General features: G+C 33.1%; 1 pseudogene; it reads left to right on the top strand.

Moving 5' to 3' along the window:
* The first annotated feature begins 12,213 nt into the window (after positions 1-12,213).
* LOC119625157 (heterogeneous nuclear ribonucleoprotein A1 pseudogene) lies at positions 12,214-13,255 on the top strand (annotated as a pseudogene).
* The last annotated feature ends 13,779 nt before the right edge of the window (positions 13,256-27,034 follow it).

Here is a 27,034-nt window from a genome sequence, read left to right on the forward strand (position 1 = left end):
TGTTGTTGAAATTTACAAATGTATTTTGTATTTAATTCAATGACATTTTCCATTTCAGAATTTCTGTTGGGTTCTTTTTTATATCTATTTCTTCAGTAAATGTCTTATTTATATCACAGAATTTTTTTTTTATTTATTTGTATCATTTTTTTCTGAGTTCTCTTATGTATCACTGAACTTCTTTAATCTTATATTTAAGTACCTTTTATAATTTCATAAATTTGTTTTGCATTGAAATCCATTGCTAGAAAATTGTTTCTTTGGAGGTGACATATTGCTTTTTCAAGTTTTTGTGTTTTTATGTTGATATCTGAACATCTGGTATAACAGTCACTTCTTCCAATTTTTTAAATTTGCTTTCATAGGGAAGGACATTTTCCTTAAGATGGATCTATGGTATTTGTTGGGTTGGGCAGAATGCTCAGGTAGGGGCACCAGTAGCTGCTTGATGTCCCTGCTACTGGGGAGAACAGGGTTGCTATCTATGGCAGTAGCTGTAAACAGGAAGCTGGAGAGTATGTGCTTTGGCCCCAGAAGGCAGTTGCAGGTTGGGTAACATTTCTTCAGGGCACTTGTAAATTTATAGCACTCCAGCTACTGTGGCTAGTGGGACGGTTACCTCAGATATGAAGGCAGCAGCCAGCAGCAGCATCTAGCTGTGGACAGGAAGGTCAGTGGGGCTCCAGAGATATGAACATGCAGGGGCTGTTGGATCCCAGCATAGAATACAGTCTGGTAGGGGCTTGCTTTCAAAGTGGTGCCTTGATGTATCTCCTTATAACTCAAGGGGTATATGGAACCTAGTATGAGCTTTTGAACAGTGCTGTCATGGGGTCTCTAAGGAGTTAGTCTCAGGGAGCATATGGGTCAAAGGGTGCTCCTGCTGCTAGAATTGCAGGAGTCCACAGAGAGCACGTGGACCACAAGGGGTCACTTACATATCATTTTCCCTCATTTGGCTCCCAGTTGATCCCCGTCTCATTTCCCTCTCCTTTCTTACTTTATGTGTTTCACTTCTCTATTGAATTCCAACATTCTCTCTTAGGTGATCCAGTCTAAGTGTGGTTACCTAGTTTGGCTCTTCTTTGTGGAGGAGATGAGTACCAAATGCTTCTATTTAGCTAATTTGAAGTCCTTCAGTCTCTACTCTCCATTTAGACTGCATGATGTCCCCTAATACGGCAACTTACAGCTTTTATTTGGAGTTTAGGGTATTTGCATTTAATATAGTTATTAATATACAAAGTTTGTCTACCATATTATATTGCTATTTCTTTGCTATTGGTCCCATTTTTAAAAATTTTATTATTTTGTGCAATTCTTTTGCTTTCTCAGCTTCAAGCACTACATATTTGGTTATTTCCCAGAAGCATGTTTCTTCCCATTTCAAACTATCCTCACCTGTTGATGCGTCTGCCTTGAAACTTCCCTTTTGGCACATCTATTTGGCAATCTTAACTACTATTCAGATTTCAGATTAAATATAATTTCTACTTATATACCTTATTTGACTCCCCAGACTCAGTTACACTTCTAAAAGCACCTTGTTTGTCTTCTTTTTAATTTCTTTCACAGTTTGAATTAATTACAAAAAATAGATAAACCTGAGAAAAGCAAGTCATGAAAGAAATGTTAATGGTAGTGTTGCTGCTGCTGTTTGCAGCTGTATCCCTAAAGTTTGGCAGAAGTCCTTGAATTTAGTAAGTGTGCAAAAGTACTCATTGATTGAATACATAAACTTAATACTTGCTTCTCACAAAACAGATATAAAATCGAAAGTACAGGAATAAAGGTTGGATCTTAATATTAGGATTTTAAAAATTGAAGCTGATTAAAATGAACTTTAATAAACTGAACTGAACTGTCTTTTGAATCAGTGGTTTCCTAATGAATGAATGTTTCTTCCATCCACAGAGCATGGTTATGATTTTAAATTATGTATATCACTGTATTTAAACAACAATTAGTATGTAAAGCTTCTTTTCCTTTGTTGCCCTGAAAATGGTGATTTATCGATAAGTATACCATACATAGCAAATCCAGTGAATATTAAATAACAAAAGTAATATTTAAATAGAGCATTATATCTATATATGGATATTAGGATTATAAGTAATGGTTTAACGTAAAAGAGGGTAAATAATATCTTACAAATGTGACAATTTCTTCAAATTTATCAACATTTTATTTCTAAAAATGATCCGTGAGAGAGATTAGGTATATCTAATTTGACATCTAAGAGAAGAAATGAGCTTGTACACAAATGCCCCGGTTTAAACTCCAGATTTATATAAAAATATGATGAGCATATAGACGTTTGCTTAACTAGAATGCATGTGTGTACCTTTTGTGTATTTTCCAGAATTTTTTTTTAGATACAGCTTAAAATAAATTCCCAAAGACATACTTACAAAATTCAAATATGTCCTCAGTTATTTCTTAAGTTGATTATAGGTTAAATGTGAAAAAAATTTCAAGACGACAATATTTTTATGCTAACCTTTACAAATACATAATATGTTCCTTGGAATGTCCTTACGTCTCTATCGTGCTAACTCAATCCTAGCCATCTTTCTGGTTTTAATTAATATTTACATCATTTTAAGCCTTCCTCCTCCAACTTAATTCATTTTTATTTTCTCTATTCCTTAAAGCTACTGCCAAGTATGGCACTTCAATGAAAAAAAAAAACAAAACCCGTTTTCTTCAAATATAATTAACATACCATAAAATCTACCCATTTAACCTTTACAATTTAATAGTTTCTAGTCTATTCAGAGCTACGAAGTATCAACGTCATCTAACTTTAGATTACTTTAGTCATCCCCAAAGGAATTCCTGTATACATTTAACAGTTACTCATCTTTTGTGCATAGATATCCACTCGTTTCATCACTATTTCTCAAAAAGGTTCTTCCTTTACCATTGAATTATGTTGACACTCATCAAAAATCCATTTACCATAAATGTAAGCGTTTATTTCTAGATTTGCAATTCTATTCCATGGATCAATGCATTTATGCTTATGTCAATAGCACACGAGTGCTACTTTAGCTTACTACTTAGCTGACTACTGTTGCATTGTAAATTCTGAAATTGGACAGTGTGTCATCCATCTTTGTTTTTTTAAGATTGTTTTGGCTAATCTGTAGTTTCCAATTCCATGTAAACTTTAAAATCATCTTGTTAATTCTTTTATAGTAATTCTGTTAAATCTGTAGATTATTTGGGGGATTATACCTTCCTTAACAACATTAAATATTCTTATCTGTGGATATGGAATATTCAATTTATACAAGTCTTCTTTAATTGTTTTTAACAGTGTTTTATAGTTTGAAGTGTACAGATTTAAACTTTTTGCTGTGATATTAGTTTACAATTTTCTTTGCAATTTGGATTATTCTCATTTTCTTTGCTTACCTAGTTGCCCTGACTAACACTTCCAGAACAATATTGAGCACAAATGACACGACAAGTATCCCTGCCTTGTTTCTGATTTTAGGGAGAAAAAACCCAGTTTCACCATTAAGTTAGCTGTGGATTTTTAATAGATGTTTGTTATTAGGAGCAAGAAGTCCTTTATTTTATTCTATTTTATTTTATTTTATTTTATTTTATTTTCTGTTCTTAATTCTTTAAGTGATTTTTTTTTTATCACAAAAGGACGTTATATTTTGTCAAATATGTCTATTGACAGGACCATGTGTGTTTTGCCCTCTATTATATTAATATAGTATATTACAACAGTTGATATTATAATGTTAAACCAACCTTGCATTCCTGGAATAAACCTCACCTGGTCATGGTAAATAATTCTTTTCATAAATCAGCTGGATTCATGTCCAATATTGTGTTGAGGATTTCTAGTTTATATTTAAAGAGGATATTGGGTCTGTAATTTTCTTTTCTTGGGCTATCTTCGTCTAATCTTCATATCAGAGTAACACTGGCATCATACAAGTTAGAGAGTATTTTTACTCTTCTAATTTCTGACAAGTTGTAAAAAATTACTATTAATTATTTAAATACTTGTTAGAATGCACCATTAAAATCAGTTAGGACTGGGCTTTTTCTTTATATAGATTACTTAAATTATTATTATCTTTTTTATATTTCATAAGACTATTAAAAATTTTCTATAGCTTCCAGAGTTAGTTTTGGAAATTTTGGTTTTCAAAAAGTGTATTTAACTCATGAAGTTATCTAATTTTCTAGCATTTTTGTACTATTTTCTTATAATACTTTTTTTACTTCTGCAAAATAATTTCCTTTTGCATTTCTTAATATAGCAGGTTATTGTCCTGTCTCTCTCTCTTTTTTTATTGTTCAATCCAGCTGGAAATTTATTAATTCCATGGCTCTTTTCACAAAAACTATTTTTGCGAAATTTTTAAATTTTAAAAATTAAAAAAATATTTTTATTTTCATAATTTCAGCTCTAATCTTTGTATTTGTCGTGTCTGCATGCTCTAGGTTTAATTTACTCTGTTTTCTAGTGTCCTATGGTGAATCATAAGGATATTAATTTGAGATTTCTTCTTTCTTTTAAATATAGGCAATTACAGTTGTAAATTTCTCTCCAGGAAGTTGATCTAGCTGCATTCTGCCTGTATTGTTATAGTATTTGTTTGTTTTTATATATTTGTAAATATTTTAAAATTTCGCTTGTGTGAGTTCTTCATTAATTCATCATTTTAAGAGGATTATTTTCCCAACTTGACTTATGTTTTAGATTTCTAATTTTATTCCATTGTGGTCAGATATTATAATTGTATTATCTCAATCCTCTTAAATTTATGGAGGCTTGTCTTATGGACTAGTGATTGGTTTATCATGGAGAATATTCCATGTGTGCTTGAGAAGAATATATATTCTACTGTTAATTGGTGGAGTGTACCTTGCAAATTTGTTAGGTCTAACTGATTTCCAGCATTGTACAAATTTTCTATATACTGTCTGAACTACTGCTTTATTGTTCTAATATAGTGTGGAAAGTAGAGATCTGAAGTCTACAACTGTAACTGTCAAATTGTCTCTCCCTTTGAGTCTTTCAATTTCTTCTTCATGTACCTTCCGGCTCTGTTCTTAGGTGTCTATATGTTTATAATTATTATATCTTTCTGATATTTGTACTTACGTCATTATAAAATGTTTCTCTTTAGTTATAATAATGTTTGGTTAGAAAGTCTAAATTGTATATTTGTGTAGCAGTCCCTGCTCTTTTTTCATTTCCATTTGCATAATATATCTTTTAACGTTTTACTATAAATCTGTTTGTAATGTTCTGTTTCTTTATTCACTCTACTCTGACTTTGAATTAATTACTGAGTTTATTCATATTTAATGCTATTGATATGGCTGAGTTTATGTCATTTTAGTTTTGATTTCTGTATGTCTCATGTCTTTTTTGTTGCTCTCTTCATCTTTTACGGTATTCTTTTGCATTAAGGAGACTTTTTATAGTGTAAAATTTTACTACTTTCAGTGATTGCTTTCACTGTATTGTTTATGTATTTTTCACTGGTTGCTCTATGGCTTACAAAATACATCTCAAATTATCAGAATTTACGTCAGATTTATAGAAAGTTATTACAGGGAGTTATAGAAACTTTAATCCTATACAGCTTTATTCTCTCTTCCCCCTTTTTGTGTCATCAATGCTTTCTTTCTCTTTCTAGCTCTCTCTTTCTATACATATATACATATAACATATATAACATACATGTTATGTGTATATACAAATTATATATACATAATTTATGCTCTATTTATATATAAAATATATACATATGTGTTTTATTTATATATAAATGATATAACATATATGTATATAAATTGTTCATATTTTTAGGTATTATATATACATATTTTACATTTATATATAAATTATATATACATCTATACATAATTTCATACCTACATATATGAAATTAAGCTTATCTGTTATATATGTTTTACATATATCAATGTGTGGGTATATATGTACACACACATTATATATATGCACACATAAATATATATACACACCCAAACATATATATATGTGTGTGTATATATATACAGGAAGTTTATATGTATTGCTATCATGGAGCCTCAAGCTTCTTCTTAATTATTTACCATCATAATCACCATTGTTTCAATAGCAGTCTTTGCGTTTACTTTCCCCGTGCTCTGTTCCAAATAAAAAGTAAAAGTTATGGGGTTCTCTGTTCTTAAGTCTTACAGCTCTCCCTGGACATAACCTGTCTGCCATTGCTCTCAATATGAAAAGGGGTATAACAGCCCATTTATCTGGGAATGGGAAACTGCTTTACAATCAGATTGCTGGAAAAGTGATGGTCTTCTCAAATTGTCTCTCCTGACGTGAAGCGTCCCTCTGACTATGCAGCTAGCTAGGGTGAGAGTGACCATTGCCCAACATTGTCCTGCCTTTTTTGTTGTGGAATTTCCACCATAGTAACAGAGATTGGGTGGAAGAAGGAAGTCCCTGACCCCTGGGCTTCAGTTGCCTGGACTAGTGCTTCAACAGCATGGTTATAAAATATGCTGTTGTTCTGACCTTCCCATTAAAAACAAACAAACAAACAAAAACAAAAACAAAACAGAGCCCTATACTAGGAGATGGGAGGAGAGGAAGCCTCATCTTTTTGGCACACCATCCTAGAGGAGAGCCTTTATTTCACTAAGCTGGGACTAGTGAAGTGACAGAATGTGACTTGAATTTACAGATTCTCACTGTTCTTAACAAGCTTTAGTAGATTTTTCTAAATAAATATTTCTTTCTTTCATGAATACTCTTAGGAAAATTTCCAGAGACTTGAGAGGGGGGTGTGTGTGTGTGTGTGTGTGTGTGTGTGTGTGACAGAGACAGAGAGAGAGAGAGAGAGAGAGAGAGAGAGAGAGAGAGAGAGAGAGATTTCTATTTTCATCAGTTGTGGTTGCTTTTCCAGGGAGAAGATCTAGGGGCATCTTGCATCACTATTAGGGAAGTGTCTCCCTTCTTGTGTAGTACTCCTATTTAATCACATTATCATGTATTACTTTTCATAATTATGCAAATCTTTCCATTTATTTATGCCTTTTAAAATAAATCAGTCAATTTTTTGGATCTGCCAAGTTACATTGGATATATGGTTTGGATCACCCTTTGATCTTGAATAGAAAGTTAGTTTTGTTGGACGTTTGTGTTTGGATCAATAAAATGATAATTGTATTATTTCTTGGACAGATTCTCCACTGAGATTAAATTGTATCAATCTCGCTGCTAAAATCTACTGATTTTCTGGTGAAACTTATACTCCTTACGTTAGAATGCATTCATAAATAATCTCTGTTAGCCTCTAGCTTGTTGTTGTGAACATATTTTCATTTTTCCCATGCATAGCTCAGAGCTCTTAGACATGCCATTTCATTCAGTGGCATGCATTTTCTGCATTTATCTCTAATTCTAAACCTCAGTGTAACTATAAACTTCCTAGAAGCCCAGCTAAAACCCCCCGTCTGTTGCCATCTGATTAGTGTTCCCACTTCTGAGATTTTATATTATGTATATTAGGAGATAGCGCCATCACTTATCATAGCGGATTACAACCTTTGAATTATTTTCTATCTTATTACTATAATATGCTCAAGAACTTTTGTATCTTCCGAGTTTTTAGTTATTCTTTTGACTTCAGTATCTGAGCATCAGCGGTACTAAAGAAAAGTTTATTTTTCCTACAAAGCCCTTCTACAAGCAGAGCCCCTGATGACACTCAGTACTTACTTAGTGTAGTATTTTTAATTTAGTATGAGGGACTAGAAGCATTGAAAAGTTATGGAACCATTATTTTTGCTTTGATTTATAATTATTAAGTTATTTAAAATAAAAATGTAAAGTTGTATAATTTTTAATAAAAGTATAACTAAGACCCTTTGTAAATGAGTTATTATTATTATTAAATCATTATAGCCTGCTATATTTTGCAGATATCTTCTAATTTTAAGTTTCAAAAATTGTTCATTTTTAATTAAAATTAAAATCTGTACATATTAAGTGTCCACTAAGATTTAAAGTATGCTCCTGGCTGTGCATTTCTGATTGCTTTTGTTTTATATTTTATACTTACACATAAACATATGTATAGTTTTACAAGCTAATCCCAATCTTATTTGATCTCCTCACTGGATCTGAAAGGTTATTTTTAATGATTATTTACCAATTTTATAGATAAGGATACTGAAATTGTTAGAGATTAAATGCCTTTTTCCAAGTTAATGATACAGTCTGACGTCTGCTGCTGAACACTTATATTTACATGCATTGACACTCAATCTTTCTTCTGAAATTGAGAGTGTTTCCTTTCTTCAAGCTTTGTCTTTTACATCTCAAAACAGGATAGCAGGGAGAAATGACAAATTACAGAAGTGGTTACCTGATAATAAATCTTACTACCTTTAGGTGAAACACTTAAAGGACTTTTTAGCATGGTGACAGTGTATTTGGCTTAGGCTTGTGTTTTCCACATTTAATGTCATCTTTACATCTTTCAAAAGCCAGCAAGGGTTTGCCATTCAGAAAGAGAGAACATCTCACCTTCACAGCAAGAGACATCCTTTTAGATAATCCTTAGAACAAGCTAATGCTGAAAAACCTGATAGCATGAAGGAAGAGACCCATGTTGGAAAGGGAATATGGGTTGTTTACTAAGGGAAGAAATGCCAGTATCAGGCACAACACTCATCTAACAGTGGGAATACTTGTTACATTAACAAGATTTACTGACAGACTCCATCTGTGTCTTCTCACCAAACAAGGTCACTCAGTCAGATACTATGGAGCCTAATGAGGAAAATGCCAAGTCTCTGGAGTGATAATAGAGGTTCACTCTGACTTACGCCTCAGGCACTGGCAATATTTTTAGGTCTGGAAAATAAAGTAAGGCACAGAAAAAGGTCATAATTTTTATCAAGCCAATCCACCTTGAAAAATAACTGTGCAAGTGAGCATATTTAATATATATTTTTTTTACTTTCTTGAAATTCAAGGTTACTTTTCTCTTTTTCAAAGTAGTCCTGAAGGGTTTTAATACTTACCTGAACATTACATTTATATATGGTATTAGGTTAAAGGGTCTGTGCCACAGCTCCTTTATTTTATATCTAAGAAAGGAAATACCTACAAAATGCTAAAGGGGCTTGTTGTTTTTGTGCATGTAATGTATTATTAGCTCTTTCTTTGAGAAAAAGACCTCACATAATTTTTCTGTAGCATTCTGTAGATATTACGATATTTCTTAAACTTTGGAATTAGATGTTTGGTTTCATGTCTTAGCAGCTGTAATCACAAAGCTATTAAGTAGCTTTTTCACTTAAGCAAATAGCTTATCATCTCTGAACCTGTGTCCTTAATGGACAAATAATGGCTTTAGAATAAATAATAATTGAGATCCCTTAAAATGTAAACACTTTCCAGGCTCATTACTTATACATCAAACATATGTACCTTTTTTTCTTGTCAGCAGACCTCTTCAAATACCCATTATATATAGCCCTAGTTTGATTCATGTAAACCACATGATATTAGAACATACCTAATTTCCTGGTCTGTTTTTATTATCCCTGCACTTCGTTCAAATGTCATCCACTAATTTCGTATTTCCTATAGATTTAGGAAGTCTTAAGGTGTTTTGCTACAGCTTTCTTTATACATTCAAATTTTATTATAGAAATAAAAATAAATTAAAATATTTCCTAGTCTATCAACTACTTCTCCTTTTTTTATTTCTCAGAAAGGATTCTCTGTTTAAAAACAAAACAAACAAACATACAAACAAAAAAAATCCACTATGACATGAATGTCACAATCTGTACTTTATTTACTATACTGAAGTCAAAGATTGCTAAGAGAAACTGACCTTAAACATAATGGGAAGGGAAGCTTTCACAAGGATAAGACCCGGGATATAATCAACATTCACCAAAAACAAGTTATGAACTGTAAATTTGCTGACTTATTGTAGTGCAATTGAGTGAAAGCCTCCCCGGAAAATTTAAAATATTTTATTCAACTAATTTTACTAAAAAGCAATTAGGTATTGGTTGCCTTGTTAAGAGAATCAGGAAAGACAATTAGTCTAAGTTAAGGCATTTGAATTTGAGGTACCGCTGATCTAGAATACACCATACAGAGTCCGGAGCTGGTAAAGGTCCATCAGTTAGAAGTGACATAGAAAAGAATAAGACAGAGTAAAAGCTCTATGCCATCCGGACTAGAGATTAGTTTGTTAATTGAGAAATCAAATTATGGCAAGGATTAATAGTAAAGAAAATGCCTCAAATATTTCAATTTGTAGCTTTTAAATGCATAAATTTAACTGAAACTCTTTAAAATAAGACCTAGCATTTTCTTTGAGTATAAGCCTGCTGACTGGCATTCTGTTTTTTTAATAAACCACACAAAAAATATCTCCTTGCCTCAGTACTACTGAAAAATGATGTGTACCACAGTAACAAACCTCCAAAGGACACTATTTCTAGAGTGTTTCTGCTTACTAAACCAGCATAAGAACGTTCACACATTGAGTTACAAATTTTTACAATAATTCCCTCATTCCTTTACCATCTTGAGGCCTTTTTAAAAATGTAGCATAATATAGTTTTGATATAATTAATTTATAAATTTTAAATTTACCTAAATCTCTCAGCAACTCCAATTTTATTATATAAAAATTTAACACTATATTTCTTATGTCCATGTAAAAATATTATTTCATAATGCATCTCAAAATTCAGTATTTTTTATTAACACACAATAACATGTATTAATACCTGATACATATTTATGGGGTACAGATGATTTTTGATACATGATACAATGCAAAATGATCACAACTGGCTATTTATTATATTCATCATCCCATCATTTGTCATTTCTTCATGATGGAAACATTCTAAATATTCTTTTCCAGGTATTTTGAAATATACCATTAATTACTGTTAACTATAGTCATCCTGTAGTACTATCAAAAACTAGAACTTATTCCTTCCATCTAATTGTATGTTTGTGCTCATTAACCAACATTTTTTCAGCCCTATGCTTAGCCTTCCCACTATCTGGCATCTAGCACTCTACTCTCTACTTTCGTGAAATCAACTTTTGTAGCACCCACAGATGAGTGAGAGCTTGTGATATTTGTCTTTCTGTGCCTGGCTTATTTTCTTTAACTAAATGACCTCCAGTTCCATCCATGTAGCTGCCAATGACAGGATTTTATTTATTTTTCCTTATGGTAGATAGAATTCCATTGTGTATATATACCATGTTTACTTTATTCATTCTGTTGTTGATGGACAGTTAGATTGATTCCATATCTTCGTTACTGTGAATAGTGCTGCAATAAACAAGCGGGGTACAGCTATCTATTTGATATGCTGATTTCTTTTCCTTTGAATAAATACTGTAAAATTAGATTGCTGGATCCTATTGTAGGGTTTTCTTTTTTAGCTTCATGAAAAATTGTCACACTGCTTTCTATAATGGCTAAACTAATTTACATTCCCATCAACAATGTGTAATAGTTCCCTTTTCTCCCAGTCCTTTCCAGCATTTATTTTTTATTTCTTTGATAATAGCCATTCTGAGGTTAGATGATATCACATTGCCAGTTGAACTTGCATTTCCATGATGATTAGTAATGCTGAGCATTTTTAAAATAAACCTGTTAGACATTTGTTTGTCTTGTATGTCTTATTTTGAGAAAAATCTACTTGGATTCATTCTCCACTTTTTAATGGGTTTATTCATTCTTTTGCTGTTGAGTTGTTTGAGTTTTTTTTTTTTTTCCCTGAATTCTGAGTATTAGTCCCCTGTCAGATTAATAGCTTTTTCTCTCAATCTAAAGATTGTTTCTTCACTCTGTTCATTGTTTTCTTTGCTGTCCAGAGCTTTTTAGTTTAATGTAGCCCACTTATCTATTTTTGTAGAGGCATCTTACCTGTGCTTTTGAAGTCCCAGTCATAAAATCTTTGACTAGACAACTGTCCTAAAGCATTTCCCCTGTTTTTGCCTAGAAGTTTTATAATTTTAAGTCTTATGATTTAAACACTTAGTATTACTGTGATATATCACACTTATTAATTTGCACATGTTGGAAATATGTTCATTGTCTACTTCTTTCTGCCTGTGGAGGCCACCGAGGAAGCATTGTTAAAGTCTCTCTGCCCCTTGCCATCATGTCTAAATCAGAGTCTCCTAAAGAGCCTGAACATCTGAGGAAGCTCTTCATTGGATGGTTGAGCTTTGAAACAACTGATGAGAGCCTGAAGAGCCATTTTGAGCAATGGGGAATGCTCACGGACTGTGTGGTAATAAGAGATCCAAACACCAAGCACTCCAGGGGCTTTGGGTTTGTCACATACGCCAATGCGGAAGAGGTGGGTGCAGCCATGAATGCAAGGCCACACAAAGGTGGATGGAAGAGTTGTGGAACCAAAGAGACCTTTCTCAAGAGAAGATTCTCAAAAATGAGGTGTCCACTTAACTGTGTAAAAGATATTTGTTGTTGGCATTAAAGAAGACACTGAAGAACATCACTGAAGATAATATTTTTGAACTGTATAGAAAAATTAAAGGGATTGAAATCATTACTGACCAAGGCAGTGGCAAGAAAAGGGGCTTTGCCCTTATAAACTTTGATGACCATACCATGCTGGGAATGGCCACAGCTATGAAGTTAGGAAAGCCCTGTCAAAGCAAGAGATAGTTAGTGCGTCATTCAGCCAAAGAGGTCAAAGTAGTTCTGGAGACTTTGATAGTGGTCATGGAGTTGGTTTCAGTGGGACTGACAACTTTGGTTATGGAGGAAACTTCAGTGGTCTTGGTGGCTTTGGTGGCAGCTGTGGTGGTGGTGGATATGGTGGCAGTGGCGATGCCTCTAATGGATTTGGTAATGATGGAAGAATTTTGGAAGTGGTGGAGGTACAATAATTTTGGCAATTACAACAATAGTTCAAATTTTGGACCCATGAAGGGAGGAAACTTTGGAGGCAGAACTTCTGGCCTCTATGGTGGTGGAGGCCAATCCTTGGACAAACCATGAAATCAAGGTGACTATGGAGGTTCCAGTAGCAGTAGTAGCTATGGCAGTGGCAGAAGATTATAACTACTGCCAAGAAACAAAGCTTAGCAGGAGTGAAGAGTCAGATAAGTGACAGGGAAGCTACAGGCTACAACAGATTTGTGAACTCAGCTAAACATAGTGGTAGCAGGGACTAGCTGCTACCAATGGGGAAAAAAATGTTTTAGACAAATACTCATGTGTATGGGCAAAAAACTCGAGGACTGTTTTTGCAATGAATTGTTTAACAGGCTATTTTAGTTTCTGTTCTGTGGAAAGTATAAAGCATTCCAACAAAAGATTTTAATGTAGTTTTTTTTTTTTTTTTTTTTTTTTTAACACCCATGCTGTTGATTGCTAAGTGTAATAGTCTGGTCATGATGCTGATAAATGTGTCTTTTTTTAAATGTGCTGTGTAAAGTTAGTCTACTCTGAAGCCATCTTGGTAAATTTCCCCAACAGTGTGAAGTTAGAATTCCTTCAGAGTAATGCCAAGTTCTATTTGGAATTTATATACAGTCTGCTTGGGTGGAGAAGCCATTGTCTTCAGAAACCTTGGTGTAGTTGAATGATAGTTACTGTTATGACCTGAAGGTCACCATTAAAAGGGATCACCCAAGTCACTCAAGCAAAATCATGGAATTATTGGTTATAAAAATAATTGTGGCCACATCTTATGCAATATATCTAAATTGAATGATGGTACCAGATAAAATTATAGATGAGAATGACGCTTTCGTATCATCCATTATCATGTGTAATCAATAAATGATTTAATTCTCTTGAAAATAAAATAAAATAATTTGCATGTTTTGAATGATGTTTGCATCCCTGGGATAAATTTGACTTGATCATGGTGTATTATCTTCTTGACATGTTGTTGGATTTGACTTGCTACTGTAAGGTTGAGAATTGTTTCATTTACATTCATCAGGTTTATTTGCCTGTAGTTTTCTTTTTTGTTGTGACCCTATCTAGTTTTGGTATGAGGGTAGTGCTGGTTCATAGAATGATTTAGTCAGAATTCCCTCCTCTTCTAATTTTTGGAATAATTTGAGAATTGTCGTTAGCTTTTCTTTAGAAGTCTGGTAGAATTCTATGTAGCAGTAAAGCCGTCGGGCCCTGGGCATTTCCTTTTTTGGAAGACTTTCATTGCGGATTCAATCTCATAGTCATTGTTGGCCTGTTCAAGTTTTCTATTCCATCCTAGTTCAATTTTGGTAGGGTGTATGTGTTCAGGAATTTATCCATTTCCTCCAGGTTTCCAATTTGTTGTTATATGATTGTTCATAGTAAATTCTAATGATCCTTTATATTTCTGTGATATCAAATGTAATGTCTCATTTTTATCTCTGATTTTATTTTTTCAGGTCTTCTCTCTTTTTTTCTTGACTAGTGTAGCAAGCAGTTTATCAATTATGTTTAGCTTTTGGAAAAAATAATTTTTCATTTCATTAATTATTTGTAATTTTTTAGTCTCAATTTTGTCTAGTTGTTTTCGAATCTTTATTATTTCTGTCCTACTAATTTGGGGTTTGATTTGTTGTTACTTTTCTAGTTCTTTGAGGTGCATCATTAGAATTGTTATTTAAATTCCTCTCCTTTTTGTAAATATTTATTGCTGTGAAGTTTCCTCTTATCCCTGCTTTTGCTGTGTCACATGGGTTTTTGTTTGTTGTATTTCCATTTTTACTTGTTTCAAGTTTCCTTTTACATTTTTTCTTATTATCTTTGTTGATGCAAAGGTAATTTAAAAGTATGTTCTTTAATTTCCACGTATTTGTTAAAGTTTCAAAGTTCCCTTTATTAGTGATTTGTAGTTTTATTCCTTTATGTTTTAAGAAGATATTTGATATGATTTAAATTTTGAAAATTATTTAAACTTGTTTTGTGGCCTATTATATGGTCTATCCCAGAGAATGTTTACATATGCTGATGAGAAGACTATGCATTCTGCTACTGTTTGATAAAAGGTTTAGTAAATAAATGTCTGTTAGGTCCACTTAACCTACAGTGCAAATTTAGTCTCACATTTCTTTGCTAATTTTCTCTCTAAATAATCTGTCCAATGCTGAAAGTGTGGTGTAGAAAGTCCCAACTATTAGTGTATTGGTGTCTATCTCTCCCTTTAATTCTAATAATATTTGCTATACACACACATACATACACATATATGTGTGCATATATATGTGTATATATGTGTGTATATCTATGTATAGATATACACACATATATACACATATATATACACCCATACACACATCTTCCAGTGTTGGCTGTGTGTGTGTGTGTGTGTGTGTGTGTATTTACAATTGTTATAATGTCTTGGTGATTTTGTCCATTTGTTATTATATAATGACCCTTAAGTCACTTTTTATGTTTTTGACAAAAGTGTGTTTTGTCTAATGTTGGTATAACCATTCTACATACTTCTGTTTTCTGTTCGTGTGGAATATTTTATTTTCATCCCTTTCATTTCAGTCTATTTCTGTCTTTACATGGAAAGTAAATTTATTGTCAGCAACATACAGTTAGATTTCTCTTTTAATCCATTTAGCCAGTCTATATCTATATCAAATTATGTATATTCAAGGTTGTTTTTGATATATGAGGACTTACTAGTGTCATTTTGTTAATTACATTCTGATTATGTAGTTTATCTCTTGTTCCTTTCTTCCTCTTTTAGTGTTTACTTTTATTTTTCAGTTTCTTTTTTTTTTTTTTTGTAAAGATAACATGTCATTCCATTTTCTTTCTAATTTAGGTATATTCTCTGTCAGTGAGTTTTATAATTCAATGGGTTTCAATGATGGTAGATTTCATTCCTTTGCTTCCAGATGTATGATTCTTGTAAGCATTTATTTTAGGGCCAGTCTAGTGATAATGAATTCCGTCCATTTTTGCTTGTCTTAAAAAACATGTATTTCTTGGCAGTGCATGGTGATTCATGCCTGTAATCCCAGCACTTTGGGAGGCTGAGGCAGGATGATCACCTGAGGTCAGGAGTTCAAGACCAACTTGGCCAACATAGTGAAACACCATCTCTACTAAAAATACAAAACTTAGCCGGGCATGGTAGCAGGCACCTGTAGTCTCAGCTACTTGGGAGGCTGAGGCGGGACAATCACTTGAACCTGGGAGGTAGAGGTTGCAGTGAGCCAAGATCACTCCACTGCATTCCAGCCTGGGTGAAAGAGCAAGACTCTGTCTCAAAAAGAAAAATGTATTTATCCTATATTTTTGAAAGATACTTTTGTTGGGTATAGTATTCTTTTTTTTTTTTTTTTTTTTTTTTTTTTTTTACAAAAAGAGATTTTCTCTGTGTATTTTAAAATTTACTAAATTTTTTATTTTTTATTTTTTTAAAAGAGATGGTGTTTTGCTATTTTGCCCAAGCTGGTCTGGAACTCCTGGGCTCAAGCAATCCTCCCACCTCAGCCTCCCAAAGGGCTGGGATTACAGGCATGAGCCATGCACCTGGCCCCTCTATTTCTTTTTTTTTTTTTTTTTTTTTTTTAATTTATTATTATTAAACTTCAAGTTGTAGGGTACATGTGCACAACGTGCAGGTTTGCTACATATGTATACTTGTGCCATGTTGGTGTGCTGCACCCATCAACTCGTCATTTACATCAGGTATAACTCCCAATGCAATCCCTCCCCCCTCCCCCCTCCCCATGATAGGCCCCGGTGTGTGATGTTCCCCTTCCCGAGTCCAAGTGATCTCATTGTTCAGTTCCCACCTACGAGTGAGAACATGCGGTGTTTGGTTTTCTGTTCTTGTGATAGTTTGCTAAGAATGATGGTTTCCAGCTGCATCCATGTCCCTACAAAGGACACAAACTCATCCTTTTTTATGGCTGCATAGTATTCCATGCTGTATATGTGCCACATTTTCTTAATCCAATCTGTTACTGATGGACATTTGGGTTGATTCCAAGTCTTTGCTATTGTGAATAGTGCTGCAATAAACATACGTGTGCATGTGTCCTTATAGCAGCATAATTTATAATCCTTTGGGTATATACCCAGTAATGGGATGGCTGGGTCATATGGTACATCTAGTTCTAGATCCTTGAGGAATCGCCATACTGTTTTCCATAATGGTTGAACTAGTTTACAATCCCACCAACAGTGTAAAAGTCTTCCTATTTCTCCACATCCTCTCCAGCACCTGTTGTTTCCTGACTTTTGAATGATCGCCATTCTAACTGGTGTGAGATGGTATCTCATTGTGGTTTTGATTTGCATTTCTCTGATGGCCAGTGATGATGAGCATTTTTTCATGTGTCTGTTGGCTGTATGAATGTCTTCTTTTGAGAAATGTCTGTTCATATCCTTTGCCCACTTTTGGATGGGGTTGTTTGTTTTTTTCTTGTAAATTTGTTTGAGTTCTTTGTAGGTTCTGGATATTAGCCCTTTGTCAGATGAGTAGATTGCAAAAATTTTCTCCCTTTCTGTAGGTTGCCTGCTCACTCTGATGGTGGTTTCTTTTGCTGTGCAGAAGTTCTTTAGTTTGATGAGATCCCATTTGTCAATTTTGGCTTTTGCTGCCGTTGCTTTTGGTGTTTTAGACATGAAGTCTTTGCCCATGCCTATGTCCTGAATGGTACTACCTAGGTTTTCCTCTAGGATTTTTATGGTATTAGGTCTAACATTTAAGTCTCTAATCCATCTTGAATTAATTTTCGTATAAGGAGTAAGGAAAGGATCCAGTTTCAGCTTTCTACTTATGGCTAGCCAGTTTTCCCAGCACCATTTATTAAATAGGGAATCCTTTCCCCATTTCTTGTTTCTCTCAGGTTTGTCAAAGATCAGATGGCTGTAGATGTGTGGTATTATTTCTGAGGACTCTGTTCTGTTCCATTGGTCAGGACACAAACAAATGGAAGAACATACCATGCTCATGGATAGGAAGAATCAATATCGTGAAAATGGCCATACTGCCCAAGGTAATTTATAGATTCAATGCCATCCCCATCAAGCTACCAATGAGCTTCTTCACAGAATTGGAAAAAACTGCTTTAAAGTTCATATGGAACCAAAAAAGAGCCCGCATCTCCAAGACAATCCTAAGTCAAAAGAACAAAGCTGGAGGCATCACGCTACCTGACTTCAAACTATACTACAAGGCTACAGTAACCAAAACAGCATGGTACTGGGTATAGTATTCTTAACCTGCAGTATTTTTTTCAGTCAGCACTTTGAATATATCATCCCATTTTTTTTTTTTTTTTTGAGGTGGTGTCATGTTCTTTCACCAGGCTGGAGTACAATGGTGCAATCTTGGCTCACAGCAACCTCCACCTCCCAGAATGAAGCGATTCTCCTGCCTCAGCCTCCTGAGTAGCTGGGGCAACAGGCATGCACCACCACACTCAGCTAAATTTTGTATTTTTAGTAAAGATGGGGTTTCACCATGTTGGACAGGATGATCTTGATCTCTTGACTACGTGATATGCCCACCTCAGCCTCCCTATCATCCCATTCTTTCCTTGCCTGGGTGGCTTTTGCTGAGAAATCTGCTGTTAGTCTTAAGAATTCCGTTATCTATGACTTAATACTTTTTCTTCCTCTTTGAGAAGTTTTTTGTTTGTTTGTTTCCCTTTTGACTTACTATAAAATGCCTTGGAGATTACAATATTGTCTTGCATCTATTTGGAGATATTTGATCTTTCTCTATCTGAATGTTTTTATGTATTTTCCAAGATTTGAAAAGTTTTCAGCTATTTTATTATTAAATATAGTATTTATGTCTTTTTAAAAATTTCTTCTCCTTCTACAACTACAAAAAATCAAATATATAATCACATTATGGTGTCTCATATGTCCAAAGCTTTTTAAAAATTATTTTTTATTCTTCTTCCTCCTTCTCTCCTCCTCCTTTCCTCCTCCTCCTCCTCCTGCTTCTCCTCCTCCTCTTCCTCCTCCTCCTTCTTCTTCTTCCTTCTTCTTCTCCTTCATTTTTTTCTCTCACTGTGTTACTTCTAAAACCTGTCTTTAAATTTAAAAATTCTTTTCTCTGAGTGATTTAGTTTACCGTTTAATCTCTTAAGTATATTGTTATTTTACTTATGAAATTCTCCCATTTCATGATTTTGGTTTCTTTTTTATGATTTTTGTTGTTGTTGTTGTTGTTGCATTTCTAATTCAAATCTGTTTATCTGTGTTGTCTTATATCTCATTGTGTTTCTTTAATCATTATTTTGAATTCTTTGGTGGGCATTTTATAGATTTCCTTTTTGGGATTCTGTTACCGGAGAGTTATTGTGCTCTTTCGAAGTGTCATATTTTCTTGCTTTTTCATGTTTCTTGTGTACATACATTGATATCTGGGCATTGGTGTAACAGTCATTTCTTTTAATTTTATGAATTGACTTACATAGGAAAGGAATTTTTTCTACAGAAAGAAGTAATGTATCCATAGTGTTTGTTGGGTAGAATATTTTGCCTTTATTCTGGTATAGTCTCTGCATAATTTCCCTGGCTGTAATTACCATCAGTAGTTTCTGTGAGTTCTTCAGTAGCTTAAGCTATAGTTATTAGTGGAGTCAGTGGTGAGGTTTTGCTTGAAATGGGACAACAGCTGAATCTATATTTGGCAACAAATTATGATGGCAATGAGCTGGGCGTGCTTCTCCTTCAGCCCCTGGGTGGCATACGTGATTGCTGCTGATGGCAACTTTGAGCTGGCCAATCCTTATATCTCTAGGCAGTATACCTCTACGCAGATGCCAGCAGAGGCAGTGGTCTGCCAGGCAGGCTGTGGGATCCAGATGATACACATGGTGTCAACATTGGCAGTAGCAATCCCAAGCCAATACTCATACCCTTAAGTGGTGTACATGGGCTCGAGAAAACTCAATAATTTGGGGAAGATTTTAATGAACTTTCTTTCTGTTCCCATGCCTTAGGCAGACATACTTATTCCATTTTCTGGACCTTTAATATTATATAATGCAGTAATATATTTCATTAATTTTCTCACATTCCTACTCTCAGCTCCTATACAAATAGATTAACATATTCTAAGCTATTATCACCCTCAATGAATCACCATTTCTGGAATATTGTATTAATTTTAAGCCTCCATCATGCCCTTGCTTTCTGAAAAGTAAATTCTTTATTTTCTTCTTGATTCTTGTCTCTCCAGTGCTTTCCACTCCACTCTACTCTTACCTCTCAAATGTAGGGCTAATCTTTTCTTCTTATTTGTACACTGACCATAATTCTATTCACAGCAAATTTTGTCCTAATGATGTTACAGAAGACATAGCTAGATAGGAGACAAAATGAGAGAAGCACAGAGACAAAACATTTCATTCACTTTGCCCCACCCTCATATTTATTGCATTCATCTCCTTATTCTAGAACATTATAAATAACAGTAAAAGTTGTTGGAGTGAATAAATGTATCAAAATGTGAGAAAATACAGAGTACAAATATTGTTTTCTGTTAATATGGCTTTGATTTGGCCATGCTTTCTGAAAATAAAGCATTTAAACCACCCTAGATGTCTCAGAAGTCATTGCATTCTTATAGGCACAAAGTAAAAGAATGTCCAATCTTATGTTGATTTTTTTTTTCTATTTAGACACAACTCATTTCAAATTTAATGAAGGTATTTCTTTAAAAAGTGATCTCTTACTAAGTAAATATGTTTAATGCATAAAGCATAAAAGCACTAACATCCACATAGAATATAAACATAAAATATTTAGTAATAAGGTTTAGATTTTAAAATTTAAAAGTCACTTGTTAACTGCATCACTCTTTCTCTTCAAATATGTGGCTGTCATTTTTTCTATAACTTCTAGAACTATAAACATTTTTCTATAATTGCAAATGCAAAAAATTAATTGGGAGGAGCTCAGAATATTATAACAGAAATTGACACTAAACTTAAGTGTGAATAACCATGATCCTACATAGAATTAGAAAAAAAAATTGGAGCATAGATGATTTGTTTAGCATTGTCTATATGAGTCTGTATGACTGAGTTTGATGGTTGCTGGGAAAATTATAAGGGTTTTAAGGAAAATTGGTAATCCACTCCAGCAAATATTTATTGAATAAGAAGCATGGAATTGAAAACATTTCTGTCTATTTTCTGCATTATTTTCTGCAAATTGGCACATAGTGCAGAAGCAGATATAAATATTTTAGCATTTTTTTTTTGCCTATTGCTGGGTTACCATAGTTTTTCTTCAATCTAAAACTGTAAAAATGAAAAATCTACTATTTATGGGAAGAAATTGATATGAAAGATTTCATTTGAATTTATTCTTTCTAACATATAACTAAGGTAAATATTTAATATCTTAATCTTATTTTTATTTTTGTTAGTATTTTATAAAGTTATAGGTTACTGCATTTTAAAGACAGAGTTCCAAATATCATATGCTTCTGTAACAATAAATATATTTATCAACTGATGAAAACTTTTAATACTTTAATTTTTAAATTTGTTATACAAGTGGCATTTTAATTAACTGCACATATATTTAAAATATAAGAATTTAATTCCATTTGTTTGGAAGTACTTGATTTATTTATTTATTTTTTTGCTTACTTTGAGGAAAGGTATTATATACACCTAGTTTTTAGAAAGGGGAATAAATGGTACCCAAATTCATAATTACAGTTGAGGCTATCCTCAGGTCAAATTGTGAAAGTAGTTTACTTTCACATTCAATGTCTCATTTCAGTCTGATTAACATTCATCTGCATGACAATTGTCTGCTTTGAAACATGACCTTTCTAAATAAACATTTGGAAGTTTTGTTTGTATAAATTATTCTAAGAATATTTTACCATTACGTTCATATATTTGCAGATGGTATTGTTTGCCTTTTAAATGGGGCTTTTTGTAGATAAAGGCTTTACTTAACGTAAATTGAGAAGCCAGTGGTACAGACAAAGCTTCTCAGGGAATATCAAATTAAAAATATAAATTGTAACACTAATCTAGAGTATATTAACATTTCAATGTGCTCACTCCATGAATGTGATTTTACTCATAATTTCAGAATATATGAGTGTGATTATATGCTGATTACTTACATTAGTATTTGTAGTTACTGAAATTGACTTATGTTCATACCCAGGATTATGCCTCTGTATTGTGTGTTTGTCTGTATGAGACCTAGGGAGGGAGGACTAGAAGAGGGAAGAGACAGAGAGAAATTAGGAAAAATTTTAATTTAAGAAAAATAATACTTGATTATTAATATTTTATAGTATTTTCTACACCTGTACTTAGAAGCTTAAAAAAAAACCATATATGCTTAAATATGCTTAGAATTCTATATTTCAGGCTGAGCTCAGCCATAGTTTTCCTCTGGTGGTTTTTCTTTACACTACTTACATTGCTGCAGCCTTCCATAGCTTCATTGGAACTGCATAGTTCACTATGGTCTCACTTTAATTGACGCATCTCACAGGTGAATAATTTGTTGATTGTTGGCAAAATACATCCCTTTTCTACCATATCTCCTCCCAATAAGGATATCTAGATCTAATAATATGGATCTAAGAGGATGGCAAGGAAGCTGTGAGGTCCTCTGAATTCTTGCTCAGAAGTGACACAACGGCACTTCTGATAGATTTGATTAGTCAAAGCAAGTCACAAAACCAATTTTCAAAGGGCAAGGAAAAAGATACATTACCTCAGTGTGAAGAAGTGTAAAACATTTGTTCTCATGTTTTACCTAAATATTAAGTATATGTTTTGTTTTTGTGTTTATTTGGAAAATTTTCTAGAATTATTGTTTTCAGCACAAGCAAATGGATTTTTGGAAAGTGACAAATACTCTTTTAGGGAATATTCATTTGTCATTAAGTACAAAAGCTTCCCTTTAAAAATGTCATATTAAAAAATGTACATTATTGTGATTTTAAAAGAAATATTCTTTGATATTCAAATTTTTACTTTCTATCCTTTTAGTTATGAGGAGAGAAGAAAGTCTGGCCAAATAATACTGATATTCACAATCAATTTCTTAATCAGAAAGGTCTTGAATGTTGTCTAAATAAATTTGTGCCTAATTTTAATTATGTAAGTTTAGTTATGCTTTTAATTTTATTGTACGAAAGATAACGAATGAAAATTGGACAGTTTAAATCTTCTTTAAAGTTAAAAAGATTGAAAGAGAATTCTCCATAGGAGTGAGCAATAGGGACTAGACTAAAATTTTTGTCTGAAAGTATATCTGGACTGTATGATTATTAGAATTATGGATAAAACTTAAAAGACTAAATATAAATATGTTTTCATTATGAACTGGAAGCAATCAAGATTATATATATACACACACATATGTCTATATATTTCATGTATAGTATGAAATAGTCTATATATTTCATACTATTGACTATTTTGTGCCTATCACATGAAAATTATCTTAGGATACATAAACACACACACACACTCACACACACACATATACTATCATTCAGTTGTTTGAGTTTCACTCAATCTAAATTTTCACATTATAGACGTTCTGTGAAAACAAAAATAAAATCTTCAAGAAAATAATTTTTGAGAAAGGAGGAGCAAGGGAAACGAAAAACCAAACCTCTGACAACAAGACTGTATTAAAATATTTGTGGATATTTGCTGGCTTTTAAACTCTATACTACTTAGAATATGTAAACTTACAAATTAATTTTTATTCTTAATTCATTGTTATGAAAGTACAATGTTGTTTACACTACAAAGATTAATTCATGTCTTAAGACATTAATTCATGTCTTCATAATTCATGCAGAATTATGAAGGAATGAAATTCTGTTTCATTTCCGTGTAAGATGGTTGTTCCTCAAGTTAAGTAACTTTGGAAATGCATCCGTAGTTAATCTCTTGGTGCAACAAGAAAAGTTCTATTATATTTACTGTATTTAATTACTCACAAGTTTTTTATGTGTATTTACCTGTGATATCCCTAGTTAAATATCTTGATGTAAGCAGCAATTGATACCTCTAACTCATCGTAAGAGCTACTTTGAAAACATATATTTTCAGCTATAAAATAATTGTGAAACACATGTCACCTGTGAGGGAAGCCTGATCTCTCAGCAAACTCACATGTACACATAGTTGAATATATGTAATATATAATGTAATATATATCTTCTCTGAGACAGAACACTTGCTGTATGATGGGGGTTAGTGAATAAATAACTAAGCTCTGCTTTTCTCCCTTGATTCCTCTTATTTAACTGATGATTCTTGAATTTTGCTTCCACTTCAAACTTAAGTTTTGAATTGGTGACCTCAAATTTGACTGATTTGCCCTACAAGGGCAGAGTGGATGAACAAGGCTTATTAGCAAAACCCGTTCACACAATTATGTTCCTCTCAAATCATTTACACAGCATTTCATGCTTGATATTTAAAGCACTCAGTATTACACCTAGTAATTGAATCTTTGGTTAAAATAAGGTCTTATGTGTGGGTTAAAAGTTATAATATATAACCATGAGGGCAATTCATTGTCCCTACAGTTATATTCCCTATGTATTGTTAAAAACTATACCTCTATAACATTTTACCATGGTCATATTTTATAAACTACATCAATATTTTTGTTTTATTCACTCAGATTTATTTCTTAATTATGCTAATAACATTAGTCTTGGCCTGGATTATCTATAATTCTGACCTCAGTGCTCTATATGAGTTTCCCCATGGTCACTATAATTATTGATACAGCAATTATATACTGTCAGTGAATTTTTTCATGGCAGCTTATAATTCAATAACCACAGACACTATGAGAATCACTAAACAAATGTTAGCATAGAAAATTTTTATGAAAAATTGATTATGTTGGGTTTTTAATGACTTTTGTGATTATGGTAGTAATGTATAATTTAAAATATAAAATATGACAAATATAGAACAGGCAAAATATGCTTACTATGAATATTTTGGTTTAAGTTACTTAGTTTTATGGGTCCTCTATGTTTTAAAAAAAGTAGCTAATGTAACTACTACTAATAATAATAGCTACAAGCTAACAAAACCATTTTTATATAAAGCATTTTTCTCAGATTTTAATACATTCTGAGAAAATGTATTAAATTAATTAAGTTCCAAATTTCCAAATAACACTCTACTTAGGTATTGCTTATTTTGTTTTACAGATAATGAATGACCAGAATATTTAAACACATTATTACAAGCTACAGAATTAGTAAGTATAATAATCCAAATTCAAACCAATATCTCTTTGTCTCCCAAGCCTAATATCTTAATCACTGTATTATATGAAAATAATTAAATAATTTACAATATACACTATTCTCAAAATTAATATAAAAGAGTGAAGAAAGTTGGAATGGGAAGAGAGAAAAAAAACAGCAAAGAGAATTGCTCTAGACAAATAAGGCTTAAACCTGCTGAGGAACTTCTGGAAACATTATGTAAACACTGGGAGACTTAGGACATCAGCTGCTGACCTACAAAGAACAAAGTATATAATATACAACTATTGTGCGTATTGACTTTAGATCCCATTATCTAAACACTTTGTGCTCACTTCCACCAGAATATCTACATGGGTGATCAGCAGAATATTAACCCCACAAAAAGGTCCAAAGTCAGGCTCCCTGTTCTGTGAATAATACACACAGCAAAGGCTAAATACATTTGCAGATGAAATTAAGCTGGCTAATCAAATGAACTGAAATTCGGGGGATTATTGTGGAATATCCAAGTGGGCCCAGTATAATCACAAGTGTTCTTGCAAGTGGAATAGAAACGTAGTAGACAGAGAGTGTCAGAGTAATGTATTATAAGAAATATTTCACTAGCTATTGCTTGTTCTGAAGATGGAAGGGGGCTACAAGCCAAGAAATGCAGACAATCTCTAGAATCTGGAAGAGGCAAAAAAAAAAAAAAAAAAAAAAAAAACCACAACAACAACAAACTTCTCCCCTTTGAGCCTCCAAAAGATAATACAGTTCTGCTGAGCCCTTGATTTGAGACAGGTGAAACTCATTTTAGACTTTGAATCTCCAAAGTAGAAAATCATACATTTGTATTGTTTTAAGTCACCACATTTGTGTAATTTGATTTTATAGGAAATGAATGCAACACCTTTTTCCCCTAGACCTCCCTCTTTTCCATCATCTAATCTTATTTTCTCCAGATCTTTGACAAGCATCCAAACCATTGGCTAATTCTCAAGAATACATCTAAATCAGACCACGGTTTCCTTCACATTAAAAAGATAATTGTGTGTTTTACTAACATTTCTGATCACTGTTATTTTGGGCCAATCTTGAGTTGAACTGTAGTGAGGCAACAGTTTATTGTCAACTCACAGCATTATATCGGGCAGAAGCATCCATAAACCGGGACTGATTGTTCTTTTTTTCTTTTCACCAGAATATCATAGGAACATTCTCAATGAGTTCATAGGTTTGGGCTGAAAAAGTGTCAGTGCAATGGACGTAGATGGCATGGCATCAGAATCACCTGTTTGTATAATTTTCTTAAGTCCGCTGGACATGCTCAGGCTAAGTTCTGAATTCACCATTGCCATTTACCTCATGGACTGCTCCTAAACTTTTGACCTGATTCATTTGAAAATATTCTGCTCATGACAATTAATTTCTGTTATATGGTTACATAATGTGCCATGGTTAACTACTCTTTCTATTTGGGTCAAATAGCCTACCAGCAAAATTTTTTCTAATAGTTCCCTGCTGCTCAAGGAACTCGTCATCCAGTACACAGACATTTATATCTAGTATCATGAGACTAGCCTGGGCTGGCAAAACAGCTGTGAAATAATCTTAAACTGCTACAGAGCCCTCTCTTCTATGGGCACCACTCAAAACTGCAATCCTTTTGAGATGAAACCACCTTTGCAAAGTTATAACTGATAAATTATAACAGTAAAATAAATCAGACCTAACTGACCCCATC

The sequence above is a fragment of the Chlorocebus sabaeus genome, chromosome 10, assembly GCF_047675955.1.
Source record: "Chlorocebus sabaeus isolate Y175 chromosome 10, mChlSab1.0.hap1, whole genome shotgun sequence".
Lineage (NCBI taxonomy): Eukaryota > Metazoa > Chordata > Mammalia > Primates > Cercopithecidae > Chlorocebus > Chlorocebus sabaeus.